This window comes from Canis lupus, unplaced genomic scaffold (assembly GCF_011100685.1).
Source record: "Canis lupus familiaris isolate Mischka breed German Shepherd unplaced genomic scaffold, alternate assembly UU_Cfam_GSD_1.0 chrUn_S2256H2456, whole genome shotgun sequence".
Lineage (NCBI taxonomy): Eukaryota > Metazoa > Chordata > Mammalia > Carnivora > Canidae > Canis > Canis lupus.
The window spans coordinates 1-25,721 of record NW_023331143.1 but is presented as its reverse complement, the minus strand read 5'-3'; positions in this window follow the sequence as shown (position 1 = coordinate 25,721).

The following is a 25,721-nucleotide window of genomic DNA, read 5'->3' as shown; positions in this document are numbered from 1 at the left end:
AGGATCTTCTCTTTATCTTTGGAATTTGCAAGCTTCACTATTAAATGTCGAGGTGTTGGACAGGTTTTATTGATTTCGGGGGAGAGCTCCTATTTCCTGGATCTGAATGCCTGTTTCCCTTCACAGATTAGGAAAATTTTCAGCTATGATTTGTACCAATACATATTCTGGCCCTCTGTCCATTTCGGCACCCTTGGGAACCCAAATTTCACGTAGGTTTTTCTTTCTCAGGCTGTCGTTTTTTTCCCTTAATCTGTCTCCTGGTCTTTTAGTTGTTTGTCTCTGTTTTCCTCAGTTTCCCTCTTTGCCATCAACTTGTCTTCTATGTCACTCACTCGTTCTTCCACCTCATTAACCCTGGTCATTAGGACTTCTAGTTTGGATTGCATCTCATTCAATTGATTTTAATTTCGGCCTGATTGGATCTAAATTCTGCAGTCATGAAGTCTCTTGAGTCCTTTATGTTTTTTTTCTAGAGCCACCAGTAGCTGTATAATAGTGCTTCTGAATTGTTGTTCTGACATTGAATTGTAATCCAGATTTGTAACTCTGTAGGAGAGAGGACTGTTTTTTTCTTTTTAAGTGATGTTTTCCTTCTAGTCACTTTGCTCAGTGCAGAGGGTCCAAAAAGAAGTTGTATTGGGAAAAGGAGAAAAAGAGAGGAGAGAAAGAAGAAAAGAGAAGAGGAAAAGAAAAGGGAAAAGGAGGAAAAAAAGCAAAAAAGAGAATAAAATGAGAAAGAAAAAGAAAGGGGAGGAAATGGTGGGTAAGCAATCAGAAATAAAAAAAACACGGGGGAGTATCTTCTGATTCTGTATACTTTAAGTCCCTTGACTTCCCCTGGAACTTGTCTGTTTAGTTGGTATTGTGTGGGAGGGTCATATTGTGCTGATTTTCAGGTGTTATCCCTTGGGGGAGCTCCTCTCTCCCTGCCTGGTGAAGCGCTCAGTGGGGCTTGTTTACCCCGTGACACCCAAGGAGGAACAACCCCAGTGGCAGCGGCCATATCTGAAAACTTGTATTCAGCCCCCGCCATAACTCCACTGCAGTCCATCTGCGGGGCCTGGAACCTCCGGTGTGGGGCTGTTGATCTGCTCAGCTCTGGGCAGGTGCGTCCTTGCTGTTCTGCGCCCTCCAGGCCTCTGCCTGTCCCGGGGGAGGCCGAATCCTGGGCTGTGTCCCGGGGCCCCGTGCTCTGGGGCCTTTGCTGTTGGATTCTCGCTCCCGGCTGTGCAGCCGCCTCACCACAAAGCCGCCGCCCCAGCCCTTATGAGCTGCTCCTGGAGCCATGAGCCCCCTCCACACGGAGCCTCTTCCTCTGCCCTAGGCACCGCCGCCTAGCTGCTCCCAGGGACCCGCAGCCCACTCCACAGAGAGCCACCGCCCGAGCCCCTCAGAGCTGCTCCTGGGTCATGCATGTGCCCTGCAGCCCTTCAGGAGCGCGATGCACTCTCTTGGGAGTGCAGGTGTCTGTTAGTGTTCCATGGAGCCCGAGGGTATCCCCGCCCTCCTGGAGTCCTGCTCTGAATCCCTGCAGGCCCATTCCACCCTGGAAGATTGGTGCAGTTCCTGATTCTCTGGGACAGAGCTCTCCTGACCCAGGGGCACTCGGCCTGGCCTTAGCTCGGCTCCTCATGGGGCCCATCCCCCTTGGATGCCTTTTGTTTCTTTATTTCTTTTTCCCATCTTCCTACCTTGATGGTTGCACAAACTTTTTTCACTGTAGCATTAGATCTGGTCTCTGTTTAAATCTCAGGCCGAATTCGTAGATTTTCAGGATGACGTGAAGGTTATCTAGGTAATTTGGTAGGGATAGGTGACTTGGGGACCCTACTCTTCCGCCATCTTGCCTCTCCTCCTGTATGTTGCCTTTTAGCGTTGGTTGTTTCCTTCACTTTGCAGAAGCTTTTCGATTTGATGAAGTCCCAATAGGATGTTTGCTTTTGTTTCCCTCACCTCAGAGGCATATCTAGAAAGAACATCCAATGGCCAATGTCAAAGATGTTGCTGCCTATCTTTTCTTCTTTGTATGGTTTCAGGTCTCACATTTAGGTCTCTCATCCATTTTGAATTTATTTTTTATATATATGGTGTAAGAAAGTGGTCCAGTTTCATTCTTCTGCATGTGGCTGCCTGGTTTTCCAAACACCATTTGTTCTTATCCTGGGGTCAGGGTTAGGGTTTGTTGAAGAGACTGTCTTTGTGCCATTGGATATTCCTTCCTGCCTTGTTGTCCATTTTTGGAAAATAGATACATGTTTGTATCTTGTTTTAGCTTTCCATTCTGTTCTATTGATCTAAGTGTCTCCTGTTAGGAGATCCCTGATTGCTGATTCAATTTCTTTGCTGGTTAGCTGTCTGTTCAAATTTCTTATTTCTTCATTTTTCATTTCTCTGTGTGTATATATATATATATATATATATATATATATATATATATATGTATATCTAGGAATTGATCAATTTCTTCCAGGTTCTAGGTTTCTGGCATAGAATTTTTCGTCATATTCTCTTATTATCATTTGTATTTCTGTAGTGTTGATTGTTATTTCTCTTTTCTCATTTGTGATTTTATTTGGGTCCTTTCTCATCTTTTTATCTTTTGTCTTTTTTAAAGATTTTATTTATGTATTCATGAGAGACACAGAGAGGCAGAGGTATAGTCAGAGGGAAAATGAGGCTCCATGCAGGGAGCCTGATGTGGGACATGATTCCCCAGGACCCCGGGATCATGACCTTAGCCAAAGCACATGCTCATCATGCCCCCCCCCTCCGTAGGATGCTTCCTGCCCCTCTGTGCTCCTTTTTGGAACCCAGCAGGCACATCTCCGTGCCTCCAGCACCTCTGCAATTATACCTTATAGCGTCTTCCATGTATCCTATTGGGGACTACACCGTCGTGTATGTAAGCATCCACCTGCTGTTTGACAACATTGGGGGATTCCGACTTTTGTTCGTTTTGGGGTGTGTGTGTCTATTACATGCAGCTATCATGTGCAGCTATCTGATCCTCTGGCTGGGTAACCCAAACACCGATATGGTTGGCACAACATCTTTTCTGGTGCTGGCGCTGGGCGGCTTGCTGGGCTCTCCTGGCTGACCCAAGGCTCGCTCGTGCAGTGACTTCCCACTGGAGGGTCAGGTGAGCTGGAAGGTCTGGCTCCGCCACATTCCTATGTCCGGCAGTGGGTCCCACTGTGCCCCGGCTGCTTCTCTTCTCCCCGATGCCTCTCCAGCAGGGAGCCAGACCACGGGGCCACCCTAGGGGGATCTCAGAGGAGCCGGGTGCACATTACGGGGAGCCATGGAGCTGGAGTAGGGGTGGTGATGGGGCTGTGGTTCCTCGGTACCCTGTGCTACCTGGCCTTGTGGCGAGCCCCATGCTCACCCAACCCCTACTCACTAGGGCGAGGAGGGTGCCCTCTACATGCTGGTGTGAGAGATCCAACACCACAAGGTGTGCACAGTGAGTCCACCTGGTGAGGGTGGCCCAGGTGCGTGAGCTGCAAGTGTGGGACCCAGGAAATTTAACAAAAATCCCCTACCCCTGGACAAGCAGAGCAGGACTGATTCTATTTAGTGCTACACCCGCCACCACCCCTTTGACCCCCACATGACCTGCTTATGTCTTAAGGCGCTGCCCCAACCCAGTCAAGCCACTCGGCACACCCTAATCAGAAATCTGCTCATAAGAATGTAACCCTGCTTTGTGCCCACCAAAACTGCGGGCCGTTTCTGACCAAAGTAATATGCCAGGTCAAGTGGATCCCATAAGGTAAGGTGGATTTCAATCGGCCACCTGCATGTGGACCGACATGACTGTGCAACTTTCTGTGTATCCCAAGGGCCACTGGCCCCTATAAAGCTGCTACGCCTCTTAGTCTCAGGGTCTAAATCCCTGCTCCGCTGTGTCAGGTGCACTTTGACTCAAGCTCCAGCTTGTAAAGATATCCTCGGGAGTTTTCATCGGTGTCGGCTCATCGGTGGTTTCTTGTATTTGCAATCTTGGGCACAACACAAGGGCCTGCTGTCCTGACATCCCTTCCTGGGTCCCACTGACCGCCTCCCAGGCCCTCTGTTCCCCAGGCACACAGGCACAGAGATGGGGGGATGGCAGGAAGTGCCCCAGAAACCAGCCAGCCCCAGGCCCCTTGACAGAGGGAGAACAGACCTCCCAGGTCGCTTTACACAGACCCTGGTGACCTGAGGCTCCCTGGCTGTCACTCTGTCCCAGGCCCTCCTGGCCCATGGGGCACAGGCTGAGTCCCAGTATAGTCTGTGGGGTCATGACCCTGGTGTCTGGCCGCCCCTGGAAGGCACGTGGGTACGGCAACTGTGTGTGCCTTGCAGTGCCCAAGCAGGGGCTATTTGGGGCCTGGTTGTTGCCCCCTCCTCCTCTCTGTGGGTCTCTCCATGCCCCGTGCACAGAGTTCTGGGAGACACAGAAACAGGCTGGCTGTGCATTTTCACATCACAACACTTTATTGATATTCTACAGCAAATGGGCTCAGAGCTCAGGGTGCGCGCCTTCCCCTGGGGAAGGAGACCATTCTGTCCTTTAGGAGAGGGCAAGAATCACATGGGTGGCGATGCGAGTGCTGGAGTCCCCCACCTGGGAGCATGTGTGGACTCCAGGTGGGGGCATGTATCCTGAGGTTTCAGCCTTAGAGATGGTTCTGAGGACAGCAGAGCTGACCTTGACCTGTAGCTCATGGGTTCCTAGCTGGGTCCCTGCAGGGCAGCTGGACCCTAGCCTCGGGGCCCCTGGGGCCCCAGCAACTGCAAGAACCTGCCTCCTGGTGTGGGTGTGGGTGGGGCCCACCAGCCTACCACTGCTCTCCCCAACCTTTGGTGTCCCGGGGTCCCCAGGGCTGCTCTAGTTCAGTGACCTGGATCTGTGGGGCACGCCAAGGGCCCAGGAGGCCACATAAAGCTGTGAGAGGGCTCGTTCAGCATGGGGCCAGAATCCAGGCCTGGACAGGGCTATGGGGGGCTGGATCCCATTAGTCTTTTTGTTGGGCCTGGGGCGGGGGCTCAAATCACACCCACCCTCACAGAGCCCGGGGCCAGGCCAGTCCTGATCCCCCTGGGTTAGGGGCTGGTGTCCTGTGCAGGGTGTGCTGCCCTCCAGGACGGCCAGTGGGCAGAGGCAGGGCACAGTGCTTCCTCTGCACCACTCACCTGCACAAACCCTGTCTGGGGCTCCCTGTCTTCCCTCCTCCCTGCAACTCCTGGGTACTCTATGGGACACACAGGCTTCTGAAGGGAGTAGGGTATCCAGAGAAACCCTGGGAGGCTGAGCATATCCCACAGGGTGCACCTGCACCGGGTCCTAGCTGGGTGCTGATGGTGTGGGGGTGGATGGTGTGGGGGCAGGGGTATGATGGTGGTGGAGTGTGGGGGATGGTGTAGGGGGGATGGTGTTGCGGTATAGAGTGGGTGGGGATTATGTGGGGCTGTGTGGGTTGAGGGGGATGGTGTAGGTGGGATGCCATTGAGGATGATGATGTAGGTGGATGGAGTGGCAGTGGGGAATGAGGGAGATGTCGTGGGGGGCCTGCGGACACAGGGCATCCCCTTCCTCTAGATGCACAAGGAGTAGTCTACACTTAAAGGAGACTCCAGTCTGGGGTTTGCTCTGACACCAGCCCCTGGGGTCAGGTGTGGTCAGTGAACGGCCCTGGCTAGACCAGGGCATTATCTGGGGTTCATCATACTATATGTGTTTTCAAATTGCAAATTGTCTCAAATAAAATGCATAGAACTTAGAAACATGTAAAGCACCGAGAGTGGGTGTCACTCTGACCCGTTCGACCCTCATGGGATAGAAGTGTGTCCTGCTCCCGCCGTGGCCATTCTGCCTGGCACCCAGGTTCGGTTCCTTCCCCCCATGTCCCCACCCCATCCCCTGCTTCTCAGGGGGTCGTCCCTCACCCCTTTGGGGTTCAGCTCCCATGGCAACCCCTGGAGGCCCCATCCTGGTGGCCTCCTCATCCCCGAGGCCCTGGGTGTCGGGGCACAGAGGTCATCCCCAACACCCTACCATGGAGCGATGTGTTGTTGGCTGCTGTTCTGACCCCCGCCTCAGAAGACCCGTTTTCCCTACCCGGAATGCCCCGGTTCTCCCCTGGGTCCTGATCCCCCCTGGACCCTCAACCTCACCCTACCCCGTAGTAGTTCCAAAATATGATGTGACTGCTGAACGTCCTGTTGACGTCCAGGTCCACCTGCGTGATGTCCCTGGAGGAGACCAGTGCCTCCTCCTTCGTTTCCTGTGGGAAAACCGGGTGGAGGAGCTGGCATCAGGGACACAGACCCCGACCTGTCACCAGGTGCTCTCCTGGGCAGGGAGCCCTGGGGCCACCATGGTAGTGTGTCCTGCCAAAACCTCCTTCCTTCCCCTGGGAGGCTGGGGAGGGCGGGAGTGCCCACCGTGCCTGTGGAACTGTGTGAGAGCCTGTGCTGAGCTGTTGTGGGCAAGGACGTGACTGAGGGTCAGCATGGGTGGGAGGGGACAGGGGGTCAGTCCAGGTGGGGAGGGGTCATGGGGGTGTTGTGCCCAAGATGGCGAATCCAAGAAACCACTAAGGAGCCGACACCGATGCAAACACACGAGGGTTGTTTTACAAACTCGAGCATGGGTTCAAGTATACACCACACAGTGGAACAGGGACTTGGACCCTGAAGAGGGTTTTAGATTAGATTTAAGGGCTGGTCTTGGGGAACTCCAGAAGGGCTGGAGGAATTCCTCAAGTTCTGTTTACATTTTGATATGCGGCCTTCAAGGGCATTGAGCTCTCTTCTCATTCTAAAACTTTTTTTAAATTTTTATTTATTTATGATAGTCACAGAGAGAGAGAGAGAGAGGCAGAGACATAGGCAGAGGGAGAAGCAGGCTCCATGCAGCGGGAGTAGTCCCGGGTCTCCCGGATCCCGCCCTGGGCCAAAGGCAGGTGCCAAACCGCTGGGCCACCCAGGGATCCCTCTCTTCTCATTCTAATTGGGGTTTCCAGCTCTTTGCTTAGGCTCAGTTTTTATTCTATTGTGGGGCTTTCTAAGACATTAAGCTGTAAACTTTGTTTTTTTACAGTAACTGAAGTAATGCAAATTTCAGCTCTTCTTCACAGGGGCCTGGGATTGCTGGACTTGTTCTAATACTGAACTGAAAGTAGAATGGCCATAAAGTTCTCGGCCTCCACGCAACCCGTCCCGTCCTATCTAGCTCATGCCGCTCTCCCTGGAGCTCCTAAGAGAGAAATTGCAAATGACCTCAGCGTGGCTACCTGTGTTGGGGGACAAGCCCAGGGATTTGAGATCAGGAAGACATGGGGCATTGGCGTCCCAGCTGTGCAGCAGGATTCCATGCTGCAGATTCTTATTCCCTAAGGCTATCTTGACAACTGACTTTGTACATAGAAAAGTTCTCCTTTGTCTTTAAAAGTGCAGGAGCGAGTTAAAGCATTTTTCTCTCCCCATCTGATTGCTCAGATTCCACTCTGAGACATATTTCCTGTTTCCAGGATAATTTACTATCCATAATACTATGGTTAAAATATTCTGACACAAGTAATTCAAAGGGATGAGGGTTTCTCATCTCTTTCTTCACAGCTCAGTCACTCATAAGGAAATGCATCTTTATGGATTTGGAAATAATTGAGAGACATTAATACCAATGGTCCTATTATTATGTGAAGGATTCTTCCCAGAGATTCTTCCCGTTTCAACTGACACTGAAACACTATGAACACTTTTGGAAGTCAAATGTCAAGGAAATAAATGTTATGCATTGCTAATTTTAAATGCACTTGCAATATGGTGTCTATTATAATAGAAGTATTTTTATCTGATTTTTGCTATTTATTATCCTTTACTGCTTTTCAGGTTGAGAAGGCATTATGCGTGTTCATAAGTGTTTTTCTTTCCTTCTGATATAAAATTCTTACTTTGTTCCCATCGAAGGAACTTTTTAAGAATAAGGCAAAAGATAATTCAACGATTCTTAAAATGTCTTCACACTGGAGCCTGATTCATTTAAGTCAATTTTCAAATTAAATCTTATTTCTTAGAAAGAAAACAAAGATTTATAGGGAAATTGAGAAGATAGTACAGAGAATTCTCATGCACTTGCATCAATTTCTCCAATTATTGATATCTTATATCAGTACGGTACAAATATTAGCTAATGAATCAATATTAAAATTTTCGCAATAACCAAAGACCATACTTTATTCAGATTTCCTTATTTTTTTCTAAATCACCATCCCTCATACCACACTCCATTTGTCCTCATGTTTTCTTAGGCTCTGGATTGTGACAGTCTTTCAGCCTTTCCTTGTTGTTGTTGAACTGGAACACTTTGAGAAGTAGAGTATTTTGTAAAATTTTCCTCAGTTGGGACATGTCTGTTGTTTATCTCATGATTGAACTGTTTTTGTGGATTATATACAGAGATATACTGCCATTTTCATTATATCATATAAAGGATAGATAGAATCAACATGATTTATCAGTCTTGGTATCGATCTGATCATCTTTCTGAGGTAGTGTTTGTCAGGTTTCTCTGTAGTAAAGTGATTCTTTATTATTCTATTATTATTATTATTATATTATCATTATTATTTTAAGTTTTTCATATTATATTTTGTAGAAGGAAGTTACTATGTGTATTGCACACATAAGATTGGGAAGCTATGCTCAGGAACTTGAGGGTAGAATGTATGCCCATATCGTTTGAAAATCTTCTACATGGGAGATTTCTCTTCTCTCTGGGTTTGTCTGTTTATTTTCAAAGATGCTATTTATTATTTGAGAGAGAGAGGAGTGAAAAACCTGTGCTAGAGGGGGCAGAGGGTGAGGGAGAAGCCGGTTCCCTGCTGAACAGGGAGCCTTCCTTGGGACCTGGATCATGATCTGACCCTAAGGCAGAAGCTTAACTAACTGAGCCACACAGGTGCAAGTGCCACTCTTTCTTTCTTTCTTTCTTCTTTCTTTCTTTCTTTCTTTCTTTCTTTCTTTCTTTTCTTCTTTCTTTCTTTTTACTTAATAATAAATTTACTTTTTATTGGTGTCAATTTGCCAACATACAGAATAAACAACCAGTGCTCATCGTGTCAAGTGCCCCCCTCAGTGCCCGTCACACATTTCACCCCCACCCCCGTCCTCCTCCCCTTACATCATTCCTAGTTCGTTTCCCAGAGTTAAGAGTCTTTATGTTCTGTCTCCCTTTCTGATATTTCCCACACATTTCTTCTCCCTTCCCTTATATTCCTTTCACTATTATCCATATTGAGAACATACAATATTTGTCTTTCTCTGATTGACTTACTTCACTCAGCATAATAACTTCCTGTTCCATTCTCGTTGAAGGAAATGGTGGGTATTTGTCGTTTCTAATGGCTGAGAAAGCCCACCTTCCCTCTGTCTTAATCTTGGGGTCTCCCATGATATGAATGTTATTGTTTTAATAAGTGGCTGAGTTCCGAAGTCTGACTTTGTTGTCCATAACCTTCCTTGTTTTTATGGCTTCCACTTGGGACAGCATCTCAGTTATAGCATTTTTAACGTTGTCTGACTAGATTTTAATTCTTATATTTCTACAGTAAGGGATTCTCTAGTTTTCTTCTGTGCTCTTTTTCCAGCCCAGATGCTATCTTTATAATCATTGTTTTAAACTGTAGTTAGACATCATATATTTGTATTGATGGACTTCCTGGCTGTGAGTACTACCTCATATTATTTTTTGGAGGTGAATTTCACCATCTCATTATTTTTTCCAGAAAAGAAAGAAGGAAGAAAAAGAAAACCAAGAAAAAACAATAACAACTGCCCTCCCAAAATAAAAAACACCAGATTATTTTGGCCTGCTTGTTAAAGATTCTAAATTCCAAAATAAGAAACACAATTAAAGTACCATGATAGCAAAAATAATAAATATATAAGGTACATACATAAGAATTAAAATAAGGCAATAATAAAAAAGAATCAAAGAAAATAAATGAAAATAAAGCACAAAGTACAAAGGAAGCTGGACCCTACTTTCCAAGCAGAGCTGAAGCTGTGCAGCCTCTGTGGGTCCAACACCTTGGTGGCAGCGAGTGGTCTGTGCAGGGTCTGGGGATTGCCATGGCGCTGATTGTCAGGTGCACATCTACCTGGGAGATGCATCTGCGGGGTCAGAGGCGGGGTGGGCGTGCAGCTTGTCTGGTCTCCAGCAGGCGGCGCTGTGCTGCTCCCTCAGACCAGGCACAGATGGGCGGGATGCGGGTGGGGTCTCTGGGTCCTCTGCTCTGGGGCTGAGCATCCTGCCACCCAGGCTGCAGGGGCCTCCCACAGAAGAGCCCCCAAGCCCCCGGGTCTCCGCCGCCTTCTCTCAGACAATCCTGCGTTCACTCTTACTGCGTTTCCTGAGCTTCTTTTGGTTTTCTTTTTTTATCTCAGACTGTTGTGCCCAAGATTGCGCATCCGAGAAACCTCCGAAGAAGCTGACACTGAACGCCAACACCACGAGGGTTTATTTCCACCTCGAGTTGTGTCCAAGTATACCAGACAGAGCGGAGCAGGGACTTGACCCTGAGGCTTGGGGTTTTAGCTTAGTTTTTAAGGGCTGATCTTCAGGGACCTCCAGAAGGGCTGGAGCAATTTCGCCAGTTCTGTTTAATTTTGATATGGGGCCTTCAAGGGCCATTGAGCTCTGTTCTCATTCTAATAGGGGCTCCCTGCCCTTGGCCTGGGCTTAGTTTTGATTCAATAGTAGGGATTTCTATGACATTAAGCTTGTAAAAATAAAAGGTTCCACAACTGGAAGGGGGACATCACACTGTCCCTATATGCTGAAGATGCGGAACTAGAAACAGGCAACCCCAGAGCCTCCACCAAAACTTGTTAGAACTAAGGAGTGAGTTCAGTAAAGTCACGGGACACAAACTGACCCTACAGAGCAGAGTAGCCTTGCTGTGTCCCGACAATGAGCACTCAGGAAGCAAAGGAAGGACGTGAAGGCCTTCTCAGGAGCATCAAGGAGAATAAATAATGAGACTGAGCCAAGGAGCACAAGACTTGTGCACTGAGCCACACCAGGCTCTGGGTGGCTGTCCTAGACTCGTGGGGTGGGTGCCTCATCTTGTGAAAATGTCCACAGTTCCTGAAGCCACCCTCAGTTTCAATGTCATTCCTATCAAAATCTGGTGGCAGACCTTAGAAATAGGAAAAAAAAACCATAACATCCATCCTCCCTAACAAATAACCCTGGACAGCAAATCAGTATTGGAGAAGCAGGACAGAGTGAGATGCAGCACTTTCCTATTTCCCCTGTTATGCCCCCACCCCTCCAGCGACCATCAGTTCGTTTCCTATCATTTAAGGTCTGTGTTTCCTGCATCTGATTTGATCTTATTTGTCTTTCCTTCCAGTTCACAATAGTTCATCTTGCTTTGCTTCTTTAATTCCACCTATGAATGACACCACACAGTCATTCTCTTTCCCGAGTGACTTACTTCACTTAACATGATATCTTTAGTTCTATCCACATCATTGCAAAATGGAAAGATTTCCTTCTCTTTGATAGCTGAGTACATTTCGCTCTCTATGACCATCATCTATCTCCCATCCTCTTATCCATCATCTGCCTCAGGCACCGAGGTCCTCCCACAGTGTGGCTACTGTGGATCGAGCTGCGGTGGACATTGGGGTGCAGTTGTCCCACGTCTCACTGCATCTGTATCTTCGGAGTGAGCTCCAGGCCGTTCACCTGCTGGTCGCAGGGGGCTCTATTTGTAACTTCCTGAGGGGCCTCCACACTGTTTCCAGGGTGGCTGCACCAACCGCGGTCCCGCACCACAGTGGAAAAGTGTTGAGTGAGTATTGCATGACGTGGTAAAAGTCTGGTCCACATTTCATTTCACGTCCTGTGGGCTCCAATTCCTGTCCTTAGTATTTCTGGGAAACCGGGTGTTGGGCTCCTTTTCAGTTAGATGTTTTCCGAAAGCTAACAGTTCCCCAGCTGGAGCCTGAAGGAGGCAGGTGGGGGACCATGGAGCACCTGCGCCTCCTACACAGCCTCCTGCAGCGCCTGAGTGTCCCTCAGGGGGCGCCCAGCCCAGGCCCCTCGCATGGGAGACATGCATGGCAGTAGGCCTCCTCTCCCTGCACTAACTGCCTGTGCTGGGGAGGCCTGAGGGGGACGTGGGACGCGTCTACGCTGATGAGCTTGCAGCCTCCACAGGACCTGCGGGAAGTCTTCAGGGGGAAATTGGGTCACGTTCATGCTGACAGGAGCCCCGGTCTCCTCAGGAATCACGGTGAGGCTTTAGGAAGATGTGGGCCCGCATCCACCCTAACAGGAGCCCCTGGGCCTCAGGAACTGCGGGGAGTCTTCAGGAAGATGTGGGCTCACATCCACAATGACAGGAGCCCTGAGCCACCTCAGGACCCGCGGGGAGGTTTCAGGAAATTGTGGGCCCGCATTGCTGACAGGAGCCCCAGCAGCCTCAGGACCCGCGGGGAGGCTTCAGGAAGATGTGGTGCCACGTCCACTCTGGCAGGAGCTCCCAGGCCCCTCAGACATAAGTTGAGGCTTCTGGAAGCTGGGGGCCGCATTCATGGTTACAGGAGCCCCGGCCTCCTCAGAAACCTCAGTGACGCTTCGGGAAGACTTGAGGCCACATGGACACAACAGGACGCTGACTTCCTCAGGACCCCCAGTGTAGACTTGGGGAAATATGGGGATGCGTCCATGGGGACAGAAGACCCCAGCCTTGTCAGGGCCTGTGGTGAGGCCTAAGAAAAATGTGGGTGCCGCATCCACACTGACAGGTGTCTCCAGCCTCCTCAGAACCCACTGTGAAGGTTTGGGAAGATTATGGGCCACATCCATGCTGACAGGAGCCCCCAGCCTCCTCAGGTCTTATGGTGAGGCTTGAGGAAAATGTGGGGCCACGTCAACCCTGACAGGAACCCCGTCCTCCTCAGGACCAGCACTTTGGCTTCAGGACATATGGAGGTTAGGATTTGGGGTTAGGGTTATGGTTAGTGTTAGGGTTGGGCTTAGGTTTGCAGTTAGGGTTAGGGGTTAGGGTGTGAGTTAGGGTTAGGGTTTAGGGTGGGGTTGGTTTATAGTTGGTCTAGGTTTAGAATTAGGGCGAGGGTTAGGGTTAGGATAGGGGTTAGAACTAGGGTTAGGGTTACTGTTTGGTTAGGTGTTAGGGTTAGGGACAGGTCAGGGTCAGGGTACGGTTTTGGAAGAGGGTAAGATACATTTAGGGAGTGGGTTAGGGGTTAGTTTTAGGGTACGGGTTAGGGTACAGTTTGGGGTATGAGATAGGATTAGTATTAGAGGGTTAGGGTTAGGGTACAGGTTAAGGTCAGGAATAGGATTTGAGTACATTAAGTTAAGTTTAGGTTTAGAGGTTAGGGTTAGGGTTAGATTTAAGGTAGCGCTCAGGGTTAAGGGTTTAGAATAGGTTTAGGAGTTAGGTTGAGGTTTGGCAGGAAGGTTCAGTGAATGTGTTTCGGTCTTGGGGTTGTTTTGGTTTTCGATTAGTGATAGTCTTGTTTAAGGTTTAGGTTAACTAAATTAAGGTTTAGGTTAACATTGGGCTTAAGTGTAGGCTTAGGGTTATATCTGTTATGGTTAGACTTTGGGTCTTGGCATGTGCCTGCACTGGGACTCCTAGTATCTTGGGCAGTTTAGTTTTATGTACTCTATTTAGGTTTAGGGTTCAAAGATAGCCTGACTCCACCAAGTCAGTGGCTTCCCCAGAGAATCAAAATCCAGGCCTCTGTTGTGGTCAGAATAGACATGGCAGGCTTCTCCCGAGCTGAGCTAAGGAGGGGATTTGTGACTCTAAAGACTCTTTATTTGATTTTCAGTTGCCTTTCTGATTTTATCACTGTTTGCACATTTTTCATGAATACTACCAATTATTATTTTAAAGTTTTACTTGAATTCCTCTTTGTAAACACAGTATGATATAGTTTCAGGTTTACCACATAGTGATTCATCCCTTGGATACAACGCCTGGTCCTGGTCACAGGTGCCCTCCACTATCCCCATCGCCTGATTCCCCATCCCCCTCACCTTCCTCTGGTATTTATTAGTTTATTCTCTGGGGTTAATAGTGTGTTTTTTTATTTGCTCTCTCATCCCCCCCTCCGCCCCTTTGTCAGTTTGTTTGGTTTCTTAAAATTCACATGTGAATGCAATTGTATGATATTTGGTATATGTCTTCCTCTACTGAGTTCATTTAGCATAAGTCCTTTCCCCTTCTCCCACGTCATTGTAAATGGCTTCATTTCATCCCTTCTGATGACCGAGTGATGTCGCAGTGTGTATATTTACCACATCGTCTCTGCCCATTCATCTGTCGATGGACATCTGGGCTCTATCACAGTTTCTATTGTTGATAACGCTGCTACCAACACTGGGCTGCGTGTTCCTCTTCGAATCTACTAAACTACTTTTGTATCCTCGGGGTAAATACCTAGCTGTGCAATTTTGGAATCATAGGGTAGCTCTATTTTTAACTTCTTCTTTTATTTTTTTTTATGATAGTCACAGAGAGAGGCAGAGACACAGGCAGAGGGAGAAGCAGGCTACATGCACCGGGAGCCCGATGTGGGATTCGATCCCGGGTCTCCAGGATCACGCCCTGGGCCAAAGGCAGGCGCCAAACCACTGCAGAACCCAGGGATCCCCTATTTTTAACTTCTCGAGGACCCTCCAGACTGTTCCACAGTGGTTGCAACTTTACTTATGTATTCATGAGAAAAAGAGAGGCAGAGTTATAGACACAGGGAAATTGAGGCTCCATGCGAGGAGACTGATGTGGGACTTCATTCCCCAAGACCCCGGGATCATGACCTGAGCCAAAGCACATGCTCAACCACTGAGGCACCCAGGTGCCTTGCTGATCAATTCCTTTGCTAGTTATGGGTCTGTTCACATTTCTATTTCTTCCTATTTCAATTTTGCTCATTTGCACATTTCTGGGGATTTGTCCATTTCTTCCAGGTCTCCCAGTATGTTAGCATATAATCTTTCATAGTATTCCCTTATAATTGTCTAATTTTTCTGGTGTTGATTGTGATCTCTCTTCTCTCATTTGTGATTTTATTTATTTAGGTATTTTCTCTTTTCTCGTTGATAAGGCTGGCTAGGGCTTGACATTTTCTTAATTTTTGAAGAACCATCTTTTGTTTCGTTATTCCATTCTACTGCTTTGTTGTTTCTGTATTGTTTATTTCTCCTCTCATCTTTATTTTCCCCTCTTCTATATGCATTAGGCTTTGTTTGCTATTCCTTTTCCAGCTCCTTAAGGTGTAGGGTTAGGCTGTGTATTGGAGACTTCTTCTTTCTTGAGGTAGGCCTGTATTGCTATGTACTTCCCCTCAGGACTGCCTTTGCTACATCCTAGAGTTTTGGAGAAACATGTTTTCATTTTCATTTGTTTTAAATTTCCTCTTTAATTTTCTGGTTGCTCTATTCATTCTAGTAGTAGGATGTTCATAATCTCCATGTATTTTTGGTCTGTCCAAATTTTTTCTTACTGTCGACTTCGAGTTTCATAGCGTCGTGGTCCAAAAATGTACAGGGTGTGATATCAACCTTCTTGTACCTGTTGTACCTGTTGAAGGCTGATTTGTGGGCCATGATATGATCTGTTCTGGAGAATGTCCCATGTACAACTGAAAGGAATGTGTATTCTGCTTTAGGATGAAATCTTCAGACTATATCTGTTGAGTCCCTGTGGTCCAGTGTGTCAAAGCTATTTTCCCCTTGTTGATTTTCTGTATAGACGATCGGTCCATTACCATAAGTGGGTGTTAAAATCCCCTGTCATTGTATTATTATCAGTGAGTTTCTGTATGTTTGTTGTTAATTGGTTTCTATATTTAGGCACTCCCATGTTGGCAGCATAAATATTTAGTTGTTTGAACATATTTTTAAAAATAAATTTAATTTTTATGGTGTTGAATTTACCAAAAACAGAATAACACCCAGTGCTCATCCCGCAAGGGCCCCCCTCAGTGTCCTTCACCCATTCACCCGCACCCCCGCCCTCCTCCCCGTAAAGCATCCCTAGTTCCTTTCTCAGAGTTAGGAGTATTTATGTTCTGTCTCCCTTTCTGATATTTCCCACACGTTTCTTCTCCATTCCCTTAAATTCCCTTTCACTATTATTTATATTCTCCAAAGGAATGAGAACATAAACTGTTTGTCCTTCTCCGATTGACTTACTTTAGTCAGCATATACCCTCCAGTTTCATCCACGTTGAAGCAAATGGTGGGTATTTGTTTGTATTTGTCATTTCTAATGCCTAAATAATATTCCATTTTATACATAAACCTCATCTTCTTTACACTTTCATCTTTCAATGGACACCAAGGCTCCTTCCACAGTTTGGCTATTTTGGACATTCTGTTATAAACATCAGGGTGCAGGAGCCCCGGCGTTTCCTTATCTGAGTCTTTGGGGTATATTCCCAAAGGTGCAATTGCTGGGTCGTCGGGCAATTCAATTTTTATCTCTTTGAGGAACCTCCACTCACAATATTAATTCTGCCAATCCATGAGTATGGAATATATTTTTCCATCTTTTGTGTCTTCCTCAATTTCTTTCAGAGGCGTTCTATAGTGTTTATGGTTGAGATCCTTTACCTCCTTGGTTAGGTTTATTCCTAGGTATTTTATGCTTTTGGGTGCATTTGTAAATGAGATTGCCTCCTCAATTTTTATTTCTTCAGCCTCATTGTTAGTGTATTGAAATGCCATTGATTTCTGGGCATTGATTTTGTATCCTGCCATGCTACCAAATTGCTGTATGAGTTCTAGCAATCTTGGGGGGGAGGCTTTTGGGTTTTCTAGGTAGAGTATCATGTCATCGGCGAAGAGGGAGAGTTTGACTCTTCTTTGCCAATTTGAATGCCTTTATTTCTTTTTGTTGTCTGATTGCTGAGGCTAGGACTTCCAGTACTATGTTGAATAGCAGTGGTGAGAGTGAACATCCCTGTCTTGTTCCTGATCTTAGGGGAAATGCTCCCAGTGCTTCCACATTGAGAATGATATTTGCTGTGGGCTTTGCGTAGATGGCCTTTATGATGTCGAGGAATGTTCCCTCTATCCCTACGCTCTGAAGTGTTTTGATCAGCAATGGATGCTCTATTTTGTCAAATGCTTTTCTGCATCTAATGAGAGGATCATATGGTTCTTGGTTTTTCTCTGCTGATACGATGAATCACAGTGATTGTTTGACAAGTGTTGAACCAGCCTTGTGTCCCGGGGATAAATCCTACTTGGTCATGGTGATAATTTTCTTAATGTACTGTTGGATCCTATTGGCTAGTATCTTGTTGAGAATTTTTGCATCCATGTTCATCAGGGATATTGGTCTGTAATTCTCCTTTTTGGTGGGGCCTTTGTCTGGTTTTGGAATTAAGGTGATGCTGGCCTCATAGAAAGAATTTGGAAGTACTCCATCTCTTTCTATCTTTCCAAACAGCTTTAGTAGGAGAGGTGTGGTTTCTTCCTTAAACGTTTGATAGAATTCCCCTGGGAAGCCATCTGGCCCTGGACTTTTGTGTCGTGGGAGGTTTTGGATGACTGCTTCAATTACCTCCCTGGTTATTGGCCTGTTTAGGTTTTCTATTTCTTCCTGTTCCAGTTGTTAGTTTGGCTTTCCAGGATGCGTCCATTTCTTCTAGATTGCCTAATTTTTTGGCGTATAGCTGTTCATAATATGTTTTTAAAATCATTTGTATTTCCTTGGTGTTGGTAGTGATCTCCTTTCTCATTCATGATTTTATTAATTTGAGTCTTCTCTATCTTCTTATTAATCTGGTTGGCTAATGGTTATCTATCTTATTAATTTGTTCAAAGAACCTCTCCTGGTTCTGTTGATCTGTTCCACATTTCTTCTGGTCTCGATTTCCTTGAGTTCTGCTCGAATTCTAATTAAGTCTCTTCTTCTGTTGGGTGTAGGATATATCTGTTGTTTCTTTCTAGCTCCTTTATGTGTAAGGTTAGCTTTTGTATTTCTTTCCAGTTTTTGAATGGATGCTTGTATTGCGATGTATTTCCCCCTTAGGAATGCTTTTGCTGCATCCCAAATATTTTGAACGGTTGTATGTTCATTCTCATTAGTTTCCATGTATCTTTTAATTCTTCCTTAATTTCCTGGTTGACCTTTCATCTTTTAGCAGAATAGTCTTTCACCTCCACGTGTTTGAGGCCCTTCCAAACTTATTGTTGTGATTTAGTTCTAATTTCAAGGCATTATGCTCTGAGAATCTGCAGGGATGATCCCCGCTTTTGGTATCGGTTTCAGACCCGATTTGTGACCCAGGTATGTGGTCTATTCTGAGAGAAAGTTCCATGTGCAATTGAGAAGAAGTGTATTCAGTTGAGGTTTGGATGTAAAGTTCTGTATATATCTGTGAAATCCATCTGGTCCAGTGTATCATTTAAAGATCTCATTTCTTTGGAGATGTTGTGCTTAGAATAACTATCAAGTATAAAATGGGGCTAGATTGAAGTCACCAAGCATAAGATAAGTATTATTCTAAGTATTTCTTCACGTTTGTTATTAATTGGTTTAAATAATTTGGCAACTCCCACTTTGGGGCATATATATTGAGGTTCGTTAAGTCCTCTTGTTGGATAGATCCTTTAAGTATGATGTTGTCTCTCTTCATCTCTCATTTCGTCTTCGGGGTAAATTTTATTTTATCTGATAATAAGGATGGCTACCCTGCTTTCTTTTGAAGGACCGTTTGAATGGTAAATGGTTCTCCAAACTTTTATTTTCAGGCTTGTAGGTGTCCTTCTGTCTAAAATGAGTCTCTTGTAGACAGCAAATAGAGTGGGTCCCTGCTTTTTATCCAGTCTGAAACCCTGCGCCTTTTGATGTGGTCATTAAGCCGTTCACGTTCAGAGTTACTATCGACAGATATTGAGTTTAGTGTCATCATGAGATATCTATTCAGTCCTTGTTTTTGGGTATTGTTCCACTGAACTTCTTCTAAAGGGGAATTTTAAGAGTCACCCCCTATAAAATTTCTTGCAGAGCTGGTTTGGAGGTCACATATTCTTTCAGTTCCTGCCTGTCTGGAAGCTCTTTATCTCTCCTTCCATTTTGAATGAGAGCCTTGCTGGATAAAGTATTCTTGGTGCATGTTCTTCTCATGGAGGACCCCTGAATATATCCTGCCCAGCCCTTTCTGGCTGCCAGGTCGCTGTGGAGACGTCTGCTGTTACCCTAATGCTCCTCCCATAAAGGTCAGGGATTTCTTGTCTCTTGCTTGCTTATAAGGATCTTCTCTTTATCTTTTGGAATTTGCAAGCTTCACTATTTAAATGTCGACGGATGTTGGACGCCTTTTTTTATTGATTTCATGGGGTTATCTCTCTATTTCCTGGATTCCTGAATGCCTGTTTCTGTTCCCAGATTAGGAAAGTTTTCAAGCTCGGATTTGTTCAATATAATATTCTGGCCTTCTGTCCCTTTCGGTGCCCTCGGTACCCCCAATTACACATAGGTTTTTCTTCCTCAGGCTGTCGTTTATTTCCCTTAATCTGTCTTCCTGGTTCTTAATTGTCTGTCTCTTTTTTCCTCAGTTTCCCCTTTGCCATCAACTTGTCTTCTATGTCACTCACTCGTTCTTCCACCTATTAACCCTCGTCGTTAGGACTTCTAGTTTGGTTTGCATCTCATTCAATTGATTTTTACTTTCTGCCTGATTGGATCTAAATTCTGCAGTCATGAAGTCTCGTGAGTCCTTTATGCTTTTTTCTAGAGCCACCAGTAGCTGTATAATAGTGCTTCTGAATTGGCTTTCTGACATTGAATTGTAATCCAGATTTTGTAACTCTGTGGGAGAGAGGATTGTTTCTTTTTGTGGTGAGGTTTTCCTTCTAGTCATTTTGCTCAGTGCAGAGTGGCCAAAACAAGTTGAATTTGGAAAAGGAGAAAAAGAGTAGAGAGAAGAGAATGAAAGAAAGAGAAAAAGGAAAAAGAACAAAAGGAAGAAAATAGGAAAAAGAGAATAAAAGAGAAAGAAAAAGAAAGAAGGGGAGAAAAAGGGTGGGGGAAGCAATCAGAATTAAAAAAAATTGGGGGGAGTATCTTCTGATTCTGTATACTTTAAGTCCCTTGACATCCCTTGGAACTTGTCCGTCTAGCTGGTCTTCTGGGGAGGGGCTTGTTGTGCTGATTTTCAGGTGTTAGCCCTTGGGCAGCTCCTCTCCCCCTGCCTGGTGTAGCGCTCAGTGGGGGTTGTTTACCCGTGAAGCCCAAGGAGGAACAACCCCAGTGACAGTGGCCAGGTCTGAAAACCGGTATTCAACCCCCACAGTAATTCCAGAGCAGTCCATCTGCAGGGCCTGGGGGCCCGGGGTGGGGCTGCTGATCTCTGAGCTCTTGGCAGGAGCATCCTTACTGTCCTGGGCCCTCCGGGCCTCTGCCTGGTCTGGGGGAGGCCAAATCCTGGGCTGTGTCCCAGTACCCTGTTCTCCGGAGCCTGTGCTGTTGGATTCTCATTCCCAGCCGTGCAGCCACCTCTCCATGTAGCTGCCGCCCAAGCCCCTCTGAGCTGCTCCAGGAGCTACTTCCTCTGGCCTAGGCCCCGCTACCTAGCTGTTCCCAGGGGCCCGCAACCCCCTCCGCACAGAGCCACCACCCGAGCCCCTCAGAGATGCTCCTGGGTCAATGCATGTGCCCTGCAGCCCTTAAGGAGCTTGGTGCACTCTCCTGGGAGTGTCCCATGGAGCCCGAGGGTATCTCTGCCCTCCTGGGGTACTGCTCTGAATCCTTGTGGGTGCCATTCCACCCTGGAAGATTGGTGCAGCTCCTCCTCTCTGATACAGAGCTCTCCTGACCGGGGGACACTCGCCCTGGCCTTAGCCCGGCTCCTCGTGGGCCCTCTCCCCCTTGGATGCCTTTTGTTTCTTTAGTTCTTTTTCCCATCTTCCTACCTTGATAGAAGCGGAACTTTTCTCACTGTAGCATTCTATCTGGTCTCTGTTTAAATCTCAGGTCGAATTCCTAGATTTTCAGGATGATTTGAAGGTTATCTAGGTAATTTGGTGGGGACAGGTGACTTGGGGACCCTCTCTTCCGCCATCTTGCCCCTCCTCCTGTATGTTGCCTTTTAGCTTTGGTTGTTTCCTTCACTTTGCAGAAGCTTTTCAATTTGATGAAGTCCCAATATTATTTTTGCTTTTGTTTCCCTCACCTCAGAGGCATATCTAGAAAGAAGATCCAATGGCCAATGTCAAAGATGTTGCTGCCTATCTTTTCTTCTTTGTATGGTTTCAGGTCTCACATTTAGGTCTTTCATTCATTTTGAATTTATATATTTTTCTTTTTTTAAATATTTTTTAAATTTTTATTTATTTATGATAGTCACAGAGAGATAGAGAGAGAGGCAGAGACACAGGTAGAGGGAGAAGCAGGCTCCATGCACCGGGAACCCGATATGGGATTCGATCCCAGGTCTCCAGGATCGCCCTGGGCCAAAGGCAGGCGCCAAACCGTTGCGCCCCCAGGGATCCCGAATTTATTTTTTATATATATGGTGTAAGAAAGTGGTCCAGTTTCATTCTTTTGCATGTGGCTGCCTGGTTTTCCAAACACCATTTGTTCTTATCCTGGGGTCAGGGTTAGGGTTCGTTGAAGAGACTGTCTTTGTGCTTTGGATATTCCTTCCTGCCTTGTTGTCGATTAATGGATCATAGAGTTACAGGTTTGTATCTGGTTTCGGCTTTCCATTCTGTTCATTGATCTAAGTGTCTCCTGTTGGGAGTTCCTTGATTGCTGATTCAATTTCTTTGCTGGTTATCTGTCTGTTCAAGTTTCTTATTTCTTCCTTTTTCATTTTGCTATGTTATATATTTAGGAATTGATCTATTTTTCCAGGTTCTAGGTTGCTGGCATATAATTTTTCATAATGTTCTCTTATAATCGTTTGTATTTCTCTAGTGTTGGTTGTTATTTCTCTTTTCTCATTTGTGATTTATTTGGGTCCTTGCACATCTTTTTATTTTTCTTTTTAAAGATATTATTTATGTATTCATGAGAGACACAGAGAGGCAGAGGCATAGGCAGAGGGAAATTGAGGCTCCATGTGGGGAGCCTGATGTGGGACTTGATTCCCCAGGACCCCGGGATCATGACCTGAGCCAAAGGAGATGTTCAACCAATGAGGCACCCAGATGCATTGCTGATTCAATTCCTTTGCTAGTTATGGGTCTGTTCACATTTTCTATTTCTTCCTATTTCAGTTTTACTCATTTGCATATTTCTAGGCATTTGTCCATTTCCTCCAGGTCTCCCAGTATGTTAGTGTATAAGCTTTCATAGTATTCCCTTAAAATGGTCTTATTTTTCTGGTGTTGATTGTGATCTCTCTCTCATTTGTGGTTTTATTTATTTAGGTCTTTTCTCTTTTCTCGTTGATAAGGTGGTAGGGCTTGATCCATTTTCTTAATTGTTTTGAAGAACCGACCCTTTGTTTTGTTATTCCATTCTACTGCTTTGTTGTTTCTGTATTGTTTATTTCTGCTTTCTTCTTTCTTCCCCTCTTCTATAGCCTTTAGGCATTGTTTGCTATCCTTTTCCCGGTCCTGAAGGTGTAGGGTTGGCTGTGTATTGGAGACTTCTTGTTTCTTGAGGTAGGCCTGTATTGCTATGTACTTCCCTCTTAGGACTACCTTTGCTACATCCCAGAGGTTTGGAGAAACATGTTTTCATTTTCATTTGTTTTAAATTTCCTCTTTAATTTCCTGGTTGCTCCATTCATTCTCTAGTAGGATGTTCATAATCTCCACGTATTTTTGGTCTGTTTGGACGTTCTCTGGGCCTTTCTAGTCTTTGTTGCTTTTGTTCTCTTTTTTCCCCCACCAGAAGAGTCCCTCTTAAAATTCCTTACTGGAATGTTTAAGTGATCATGAATCCTTTATATTTTGCCTGTCTGGGAAAATTGTTTCTCTCTCTTCTCCTGAATGACACCCTTGCTGAAGCAAGAATTCATACAAATTGGATTCCAATAAAAAGAAATTTAAAAACATAAAATTAATTTTTGGTCTTATGATTGAGAAATGGCATTTAGGAGGAAAACCAGAAGCTGAAAGAGAGGAGGACAGATTTCTCCATCTGTAGCCTTCACAGGGACATGATGACCTTTCCAAGGAAGGGCCTCCCCTCCGTAGGATGCTTCCTTCCCCTCTGTGCTCCTTGTTGGAACCCAACAGGCACATCTCTGTGCCTCCAGCAACTCTGCAGTCGTGGTTAATTGCGTCTTCCATGTATCCTATTTGGGACCACAGCGTCATGTATGGAATCATCGGCTGGTGTTAGACAACATTGGGGGGATTCCGACTTTTGTTGGCTTTGTGGGTGTTGTGTCTCTATCACATGCAGCTATCATATGCAGCTATTGGATCCTCTGGCTGGGTCACCCAAATGCCAAAACGGTTGGCACAACATCATTTCTGGTGCTGGCGCTGGGCAGATAGCTAGGCTCTCCTGGCAGACCCAGGGCTCGCTCATGCAGTGACTTTCCGCTGGAGGGTTAGCTGAGCTGGAATGTCCGGCTGGCCATATTCTCATGTGCGGCAGTGGGTCGTGCCATGCGCTGGCTGCTTATCTTCCCCGGATGCCTCTCCAGCAGGGAGCTAGACCTCGGTGCCACCCTGGGGGGAGCTCCTGAGGAGCTGGGTGCCCATGACGGGGAGTGCAGGGGCTCCCTGTGTGTGGGAGTTGGGGTGGGGATGGGGCTGGGGTTCTTCGGTCTGCTGTGCTGCCTGGCCTTCAGGCCGAGCCCCATGCTCACCCAGCCCCTACTCACTCGGGCAAGGAGGGTGCCCTCCACACTCTGGTGTGAGAGATCCCACACCACAAGGTGTGCACGCTGAGTCCACCTAGTGAGGGTGGCTCAGGTGCGTGAGCTGCAAGTGTGGGACCCAAGAAATTTTACAAAAATCTCCTAGCCCTGGACAAGCAGTGCAGGACTGTTTCCATTTTGTGCTACACCCGCCATCTCCAGGATGACCCCCACATGACCTGCTTATGGCTTAAGGCACTGCCCCAACCTAGTCAGGCCGCTGGGCTCACCCTAATCAGAAATCAGCTCATAACAATGTAACCCTGCTTTGTGCCCCCCAAAACTGTGCCCCGATTCTGACCAAAGTAATATGCCAGCTCGGTGGTCACGGTGGTCATCCCCATCACCCTACCATGGAGTGGTGACTTGTTGACTGCTGTTGCTCCCCTGGCCTCAGAAACCTGTTTTCCCTACCCAGAATCCACCGGGGCCCCGAAGCCCCCTGGCCCAGCAGCCTCACCTGACCCCCTAGCAGTCCTAAAACATGATGTGGCTGCCCAACGTCCTGTTGACGTCCAGGTCTACCTGTGTGATGTCCTAGTAGGAGACAAGGGCGTCCTCCTTCATTTCCTGTGGGAAACCGGGGAGGAGGAGCAGGTGTCAGGGACACAGACCTGACCTCTCACAAACTGCCATGCTGGGCAGGCAGCCCTGGGGCCACCCTGGGAATGTGTCCTGCCAAAACCTCCTTCCTTTCTCTGGGAGGCCAGGGATGGCGGGAGTGCCCACCATGCCCGTGGGACCTGTGTGACGGCCTGTGCCCAGCTGTTGTGGGCGGGCAGGTGACTGAGTGTCCCTGGGCGGGAGGGGATAGGGGTTCGGCCCAGGTGGGAGGGGACATGGGGGTGTTGTGCCCAAGATTGCGAATCCGAGAAACTACTAAGATGCTGACAGCAATGCAAAAACACAGGGTTGATTTCCAAACTTGAGCTTGCGTCCAAGTACACCCAACACAGCGGAGCAGGGACTTGGACCCCGAGGTGGGTTTTAGTTTAGTGTTAAGGGCTTGTCTCGGGGTCCTCCAGAAGGGCTGGAACAATTCCTCAAGTTCTGTTTACATTTTGATATGGGTCCTTCAAGGGCATTGAGCTCTGTTCTCATTCTAATAGGCACTTCCAGCCATTGACGTGGGCTCAGTTCTTATTCTTGTGGGGGCTTTCTAGGACATTAAGCTGTAAACTTTTGTTTTTTTTTCCTGTAACTGAAGTAATGTAAATTTCAGCTCTTCTTCACAGGGGCCTGTGATGGCTGGATTTGTTCAAACGTGAACGTAAAGTGGATAGGCCTTCATTTTCTTGGCCTCCTTTCCATCCCATCCTATCTAGCTCCTTCACCCTTCCCGGTGCTCCTAAGAGAGCAATTGCAAATGATCTCAGCCTGGCAGTGTGTGTTGGGGGACAGGCCCAGGGATTTGGGATCAGGAAGATCTGGGGCGACGGACGTCCCAGTTGGCAGAGGATTTGATGCTGCAGGCTTATTCCCTAAGGCTGTCTTGACAACGACTTTGTACATAGAAAACCTCTCCTTTGTCTATAAAAGTTGAGGAGCGAGTCAAAGCGTTTTTTTCTCTGCCCATCTGATTGCTCAGGTTCCAATCTGAGAAGATATTTCCTGTTAATAAGGATAATTTACATTACTATGTAGTACTAGGTTAAAATATTCTGACACAAGTAATCAGAGGGATGAGGGTTTCTCATCTCTTTCTTCACAGCTCACTCATCAGGAAATGCATCTGTATGGATTTGGAATTAATTGAGAGACATTAGTACCAATGGTCCTATTATTATGTGAAGGATTCTTCCCTGAGATTCTTCCCCTGTTTCAACTGACACTGAAACACTGTGAAC